Genomic DNA, 8,376 nt, shown 5'->3' with positions numbered 1-8,376 from the left:
GCCAGCATTTGTTGCTTGCTGTTCTGTTAAATTTTGCTATTTTGACTGGGGTGAGATGATATCTCATAGTTGTTTTAATTTGCATCTCTCTTAGGGCTAGAGATTTTGAGCATTTCTTCATGTGCTTGTTAGCCATCTGAATGTCGTCTTCGGTGAAGTGCCTATTCATATCCTGTGACTGTGTTAGTCCGTCACATAGCTTGGTCTCCTGTCAGAAAGTGCTGGCCCTTAGAAAAACCATCATGCCTGGTAAAAGTGCAGAGGCAGTGAAAGAAAGGATGGACTTAATGCGATGGTCTCCCATAGTGATTGCAGAATGAGCTTTTGCATGGCAGAGATTGTAAGAATAAGCAGGACATGACATGACAAGGTTTTGATCTGTTGTTCACCAAATCTTGGGTGACTTGATGAAACCTAACATCGACAAGTTGCTAATATAGAGGTTTTTATATGAAAAAGTTTTCTCTATGTATGCATGACAAATGTTTGTATATGCACGTTGTTGCTTTGTTCTGTCAAGTAGGAACTGATGCTTAGCTGACCCTACACCATGTTTTTTCAGAGGCAGTGTATGTACAGGTTACTATTACATTGTTGGTGGTGGTGGTGATAGTTGTAGTGTTATGTGCCATGAAGTCTCTTGCAACTCACTATGATCCTATGCACAACAGCTCTGAACCCTGCTCTATCATGAGCCAACCTCATTGTTTCTGACACACTTGTCTCTATTATCCCAAGGACTGGTCCCTCCTTGCAACATACCAAAAGTATGCCAGACTGAGTTTCAAAATCTTTCCTTCCAAGGAGCAGCCTGGTTTCACTCTCTTGAGCATGAACCTGTTTATTCTCCTAGCAGTCCATGATATATTCAGTACTTCTTCTTCAACACCACAACTCAAAGGCAACATTTGTTCTGTCATCCTTAGTCATTGTCCAGCTTTCTAATACGAAGCTTTCTAATTACAAAGACCATGGCCTAGGTCAGGCACACTTTAGTCTCTAGACTGACTCTCTTTCTCTTCTGTACTCTGGAGAGGTCCCTGACAGCAGATTTTTCCAGTCAATTTCATGTTTTGATTTCCTGGTTACTAGTACCAAGAATGTTGATTGGGGAGCCAAGCAAACTAAAGCTGTTAACAATATCAGTTTCTTCACCATCTGTCATGAAGCTGCCAGTTGGCCCAGTGGTGAGAATCTTTGTTTTCTTGATGCTGAGCTTCAATCCATATTGAAGGCTGTCCTAGACCTTGTGCAGCAAATGCCTCAGATTATTCTCAGTTTCAGCAGCAAGGTTGTGTCATCTGCGTAATGCAGGTTGTTGATGAGTCTTTCTCCAGTCCTTATGCCACATTCCTCCTCATAGCCCAGCCTCCTGGATAAGCTGTTCTGCATATATATTGAAAAGGTGTGGAGAGAGGATACATCCCTGTCATATACCTTTCCTGATTTTGAACCATGCAGCGTTTACTTGCTCTGTTCTGACAACTGCCTCTGGTCCAAGTATAGGTTTTGCGTAAGGACAATCAAATTTTCTGGGATTCGTCTCAGAATTAGCCACAGTTTGTTGTGATCCACACAGTCAAATGCCTCTGCATAGTCAATGGAACACAGATAGACATTCCTCTGGTACTTTCTCCGCTTTCAGCCAAGATCCATCTAATATTGACTGTAATATGGTAGGTGTCATTGTCTCTTCCAAATCCAGCCTGCACATCTGGCATTTCTCTGTTGATGTGCTGTTCCAGTTATTTTTGGAAAATTTTCAGCAGGATCTTGCTTGCATTTTATATTAGTGGTATTATTCGATAATTTCCACACACAAATGGGAACAAATTTGAATCTGTTCCACTTAGTTGACCAGGTGGTTATCCTCCAGATTTCTTGACAACTTGGTGAGCATGTCCAAGGAAGCATATGTTTGTTGAAATATGTCACTTGGTATTCCATCAATTCCTAGAACCTTGTTTTTTGCCATTCAGAGCACCTTGAACTTCATCCTTCTTCATCATAGGCTCTTGATCATACATTGTCTCATGAAATTCTGTGTCCGCCAATTCTTTTTTGTACAGTGACTCTGTATACTCCTTTCAATTTCTTTAAATGCTTCCTGGATCATTTAATATTCTGCCCATAGCATCCTTAGATATTTCAACTCAAGACTTGAATTTATTCTTCAATCTCTTCAGTTTAAGAAATGCTAAGCAAGTTAGGCCATTTTGATTTTCTGACTTTAGCTCTTTTCACATTTTATCATAATACTTTACTTTGTTTTCCTCAGCTGCCTTTTGGAATCATCTGTTCAGCTCCTTAACTTCTTGATTTCTTCCCTTTGCTTTGGCTTCTTGGTGTTCTAATGCAATAGTCAGTCTTTTCCTAAAGGCATGCCATGGAACTCACCGGCTGCTCTGAGGGAGAAGGATGAGCAGTCTCCTCCCATGTACTTTACTGCCTCTGAAGATCTGAATCCACCATCTGTTCCATAGGAGAAAGATGATGAGCAAACCTGTGTGATTTACTGCCCCAGAAAACCTGCTAGAGAGTCAGCTGTGAGTCACTTCTATGTAAAAATACACAACAACATGTTCCTTATACTTTAACATTTTTGTGTGTTTGAAATAGTTTAGCACAAAAAAATAGTAGATGAAAGTGAGGGGGAAACCCAACAGCATTCCTGTTTTTTAAATTTATTGATTTAAATGAAAATTTACAGAGACTTTGGATTTCCATTTATTCATTATTGCACTTTTCTCCCCTCCCAACCCTCCCCCCTAGTACACTACCCTCTTGGAAAAGTAAAAGAAAAATTCTTTCATCGTTTTACAATCCCTCCCCCCATGTCCACTCCACTCTGCAGCCTTTGCTCTGGACTCCTGTCATGACAAAAATACCTAATCATATATACTTTTTAAACCGTTTTCTCCCTCATCTGTTTCAATGCAGTATACATTATTGAACCCGTCTTTCTCAGTCTCCCCCCAACCCTGAGGTCAGACCTGTTTTACAACAGTGGCATCATGCAGTATTTGTCCTTTTGTGACTGAGATACTTCACTTAGCATGATGTCCTCCAGGGTCACTTATTTTTAATAATATTGCCTGGATTCCTTGTTTTTCAATGCATTGTGTGACTATACCACAGCTTCTCTATCCGTTCATTTGTTGATGGGCACCTGGGTTGTTTCCAACTCCTTGCCATTGTGAACAGAGCCGCGATAAACATGGGTGTGCATATATCTGCTGGGATGTCAGTTATGGTCTCTTTGGGATATATTCCCAGTAGTTGAAATACTTTTTGAGAAAGCGCCATACCACCTTCCACAGTGGTTGCACCATTTTACATTCCTACCAACAGTGAATAAGAGTTCCAGTTTCTCCACAACCTCACTAGCATTTGTTGCTTGCTGTTCTGCTAAATTTTTCTATTCTGACTGGGGTGAGATGATATCTCATAGTTGTCCAACAGCATTCTTGACAAATTGTAAAGCTTATCTTCCTGTGTGTCTGGAAAGGCAGAAAACCCTCAGGTCCTCATTTCAAAGCCTGCTCTATAGTCACATAATGTGGGGACTGATGTAATACTAGACATACAGACCAATGGAATAGCGTTCAGAGTCCATAAATAAAACTATGCGTAGAATAAAACTGTGGTCAATTGAATTTTTATAGAGGTGCTTACTCCTTCCAGTAGAGAAGGCAGTCTCTTAAGTAAATAATACTGGTGAAATTCTGTCTCCATAGGAAAAAAAAATCTAAATCCAACCCTCACAGCATACAAAACTCAACTCAATTTATCAGGGACTTAATGTGTAAGCACTAAAACCATAAAAGTCTTAGAAGAAAACAGAATGAAGCTTGAGACTTAGTACTTAGACTGGAAAACTAAAGCATTGGTAACAACAATGAAAAAAGAAAATTGACAAATCATCGGCAAACTTAACAAAAGAAGAAAAGAGAATACACGGAACTTTGATTGAGGCATGATAGAGGTGGCATCCCAACAGAACCAGATGAAATTAGAAAACTGTAAATGGTTCCTCAGCTGACATGGAACCACCATCGCTCACCGCCTTGAGTCTGTTCAGACTCGTCCACTTCCAGAGACTGCAGATCTTACCAGACGACACTGCCCAGCTTTCTTAGAGAGCTGCAGGGAGAGTGGAGCTGTGCTGTGGCCTTTGGGTTAGCAAGCCCAGCACACTGCACCCTAGGTTAGCCCTGAGAGTGCCTGCTGGAATTACCATATGACGTAGCAGTTCCACTCTTAAATACAAACGCCAAAGACCTGAATGAAAGCAGAGCTTGTTCAGACACATGTAGAGCAGTGCTCACTGCAGTGCTGGGCACAGTAGTCAAAGGGGAAAATCTGCTGACATGTCCATCAGCTAAATGAATGGGTTAACAGAGTGAGATATATACACTGATGGAGTATCACCCAGCCATCCAGAGGAATGAAGTGCTAACAGATGTCACAACACAGATGAGCCTTAAAAATACTGTGCTGAGCAAAAGAAATCCGTCATAAAAATACAGATAACTACTTTGAGTCCTGTTGAGTTCAAACTGCCAACCTGTTTGCAGCATAACACCCTACACTACCAGGGCATGTGTTGTTGTTGCTGTTGAGCCAATAACTCATTCCCATCAAGTCAGAACTTACTAGTATCTGACCTTCCAGCAGATTTTCAAAGGCTATAAATTTCATAACCTTGCTTGCAGAAAGTGAAGGGGATGTGAAGCTGAAGATCAATGACTGCATACAGCTTTAAAAATAGGTTACATCTCAACAAGAAAACAAAAATCCTCATAACTACACCAGTAAGCAACATCATAATACATGGAGAAAAGGTTGTAGTTATAAATACTTTCCTTTTACTTGGATCCACGATTAGCAAACATGGTAACAGAAATCAAGAAATAAAAAGATATATAGAGCAAGGCCTGCACCATCATGTTTTCTCGGGCAAACCTCGTTGTCTTGGCCTGGGCTGTGCAGCCACAATGGACCCAAGTTCGAAATATGGCAACTTTGAAAGATATTACCAGGCGACTGAAGTCAATAAAAAACATTCAGAAAATTACCAAGTCTATAAAAATGGTAGCAGCAGCAAAATATGCCCGAGCAGAGAGGGAGCTGAAACCAGCTCGAGTTGGATCTCTCGCACTCTATGAGAAAGCTGATATTAAGGTTCCTGAAAACAAGAAGAGACACCTCATTATTGGTGTATCCTCAGATCGAGGGCTCTGTGGTGCTATTCATTCCTTGATTGCAAAACAGATAAAAAGTGAGGTGGCCGAGCTTACAGCAGCTGGAAAAGACATTATGATTGTTGGGATTGGAGATAAAATGAGGGGCATCTTGCATAGGACTCATTCAGACCAATTTCTGGTAACATTTAAAGAAGTGGGAAGGAAGCCTCCTACTTTTGGAGGTGCATCAGTTATTGCTCTTGAATTGCTGAATTCTGGCTATGAATTTGATGAAGGATCTATCATCTTTAATTGATTCAGGTCTGTCATCTCCTATAAGACTGATGAAAAGCCCATATTTTCCCTTAATACAATTTCAAGTGCTGAAAGCATGAGTATCTATGATGATATTGATGCTGATGTGCTACGAAATTACCAAGAATACACTCTGGCAAACATCATCTACTACTCTCTGAAGGAGTCCACCACTAGTGTACAAAGTGCCAGGATGACAGCTCTGGACAATGCCAGCAAGAATGCCTCTGAGATGATCGACAAACTGACTTTGACATTCAACCGTACCCGCCAAGCTGTCATCACAAAGGAGTTGATTGAAATCATCTCTGGTGCTGCAGCTCTGGATTAATGAAAAGTGTCATCCTCAGACAAGAGGTAAAGAAGAAAAGTTAAGCCAGCTCATTTCATTATGCTTAATGCTGTCCTTGTCAGAAAGATTGTTGGTCCATTGTTCAAATTACTAAAGACAGCAAGATATTTGTAAATTATCTTACAATAAATGATTTTAAAATTAAAAAAAAAGATATATAAGGCTGCTAAGGATCTTCCTAAAGTGCTAAAGAGCAAGAATGTCAGTTTAATGACCAAAGGTTCACCTGATTTAAGCCATGATGTTATCAGTTGCTTTTGATGCACCTGAAAGTTTAATGTGAACAAGGGAAACTGAAGAAGAATGAATGCCTTTGAATTTTGGTTTTACCAGAGTATTAAATACCCCCAGCACTGCCAGAAGAACAAAAAAATCTGTTTTGCAACCAGAGCACTCCTTAGAGGCAAGGATGGAGGAACTTTGTTTCACTTCTTTTTGGCACATTTTAGGGGGACCCAGTCCTTGGAGAAGGACATCATGCTGGGAAAAGTAAAGGGTGAGCAAAATAGAGGGAAATCCCCCATGAGCTGGATTGTCATAGTGACTCCCAGAATCGACTTGAGCATGACAGAGATCCTGAGGATGGAGCTGGGTGGAGCGAAGTGCAGATCTGTTTACAGAACTGCTTCAAGTAGTCAACTCTGTAGCAGCTGCTGGATTCCAGCCTCCTTCCTTTGGCTCAGAGCACAACTCCTTCCTCATTAGGCCACCAGAGCTCCCTGTTGAGTCGACCAATACTCCATAAATATTGGTTTTACCAGTTTGGGCAAATGGAAACTTGAATGCATATACCATTGATTAGCAATTGAGAAGAAAATTAAGCACCATTCTAGTTATCTCATGCCTTGCAGTTCTGAGAGAGACCAGCAAGTCATTTATTTCACAAAATACCTTTAAGCATATATTCATATTTAAATAAGACTTGAATTACCTCTTTTTTCCTCCTTATCAAAATACTTCCATTTCTTATTTTGAAGTTTTACCTGACAAATCCTGTCATTTGTGTCTTGCACACCAGGTGGCAGCATGTTTCATAAGGAAATAATTTAAATGCTAGTATGTTGAAGATCATATAGGAATTTCTTTTCAATATTTTGTCTTTTAAAACTATTAAACTATAGTGATATTAAACTAATTAACCTTGTTACCCTTTGTATTTTGTCTAGTTTCCCATTCTAGTAACACATTATCCATGGTATTCCAATACACTCGCCCCAGTCTGCCTAAAACACATTCTGTTCTTTCTCTCTGGTTACAAGATCAGGAAGTTTCTTCTTCCTGAATCTTTAAAATGAGACTTAATCCTTTGTGCTTATATCCTCCCTACTGAATTGTTTCCATTAAGTAACAATAGGAAGGGTAGACTTGTTTTCATTGTCTTCCATTGTATCTAAGGAATTTCTGGTGGTGCCAGTGTGTCTGGCAGGAGGAAGCACTGTCTGTTCTGCCCATGGTTGTTGCCTTGTTGTTGCTCCTACTTTGTGTTTCCATCTCAGAGGCGGATCTTCTTTTTCACTGACTCTCTTTTATCAAGTATGGAGTGTGTTCTGCTCCAGGAACTGATCCCTCCTGATAACATGTTCAGAGTGTACGAGACAAAATTTTGCCATCCTCCTTTCTTGATGAGAATTCTGGCTCTGCTTCAAGATAGATTTGTTTGGTTTTCTGACATTTAATGGCATGTTCCATATTCTTCACCAAAGCCATAATTGAGAGACATCTGTTTTTTCTTTGGTCTCTTTTATTTATTGTCCAGAGTTTGCATGTGTAAGAGAGGCAGATAATGACTGTCAGGCACCTCTTAGTCTTCAGAATAATATCTCAGCTTCCCACCACTTTTTCTCTTTGCAGCAGTTTGCATGGTACAGTATGCCATTTGATCTCTTGGCTGTTGCTTTCATGAGTGTTGATTGTGGATCCAAGTAAAATGAAATCCTTGACAACATCAGCCTTTCACCATCTATCATGATGTTTTGACCCAGTTGTGAAGATTTTTGTTTTCTCAATGTTGAGATGTAATCCATACTGAAAGCTCTGTTATTTGTTTTTCATCAGTAAGTGTGCTTCAAGTCTTCTTAACTTGTAGCAAGCAACACTTTCCCCCCCTATACATATCATAGGTTGTAATGAATATTCCTCCCAATGTCACAATTTCTTCAAATAGTTTAGCTTCTCAGATTATTTCCTCAGTGTGTTGTTGTTATGTGCCATCTAGTTGCTTGCGACTCATAGTGACCCTATGTACAAGAGGCCTAAACGCCGTTCTATCCTGTACCAACCTCGTCATCTCAGAAACACTCATTTCCACCACTCCACTCACAAAATCGATCCATCTCATTGAGGGTCTTCCTCTCCTGCACCATCCCTCCACTCTCCCAAGCATGATGTCCCTCTCCAAGGACCAGTCCCTCCTTGCAACATGCAGTATGTTAGACAAAGCTTCAGAATCCTTGCCTCCCAGGTGCAGCCTGGTCTCACCTCCTCTAGGACAAATCTGTTTGTTTTTCTAGCAGTCCATATTCA

The 8,376-nt window shown here is 40.3% G+C and overlaps 1 protein-coding gene and 1 pseudogene across 1 annotated transcript in view; both read left to right on the top strand.

Annotated features, from left to right (window-relative positions):
* Positions 1-8,376, top strand: part of LOC102843776 (ras-related protein Rab-2A-like) — a 124,591-nt gene that overhangs the window by 105,401 nt on the left and 10,814 nt on the right. The window lies entirely within an intron of this gene.
* LOC102864029 lies at positions 4,948-5,832 on the top strand (annotated as a pseudogene).

The sequence above is a fragment of the Elephantulus edwardii genome, unplaced genomic scaffold (genome assembly GCF_000299155.1).
Source record: "Elephantulus edwardii isolate Elephantulus edwardi_28Jun2011 unplaced genomic scaffold, EleEdw1.0 scaffold00292, whole genome shotgun sequence".
NCBI lineage: Eukaryota > Metazoa > Chordata > Mammalia > Macroscelidea > Macroscelididae > Elephantulus > Elephantulus edwardii.
The sequence above is the reverse complement of the archived record's forward strand: the minus strand, read 5'-3'. Positions and strand labels throughout refer to the sequence as shown.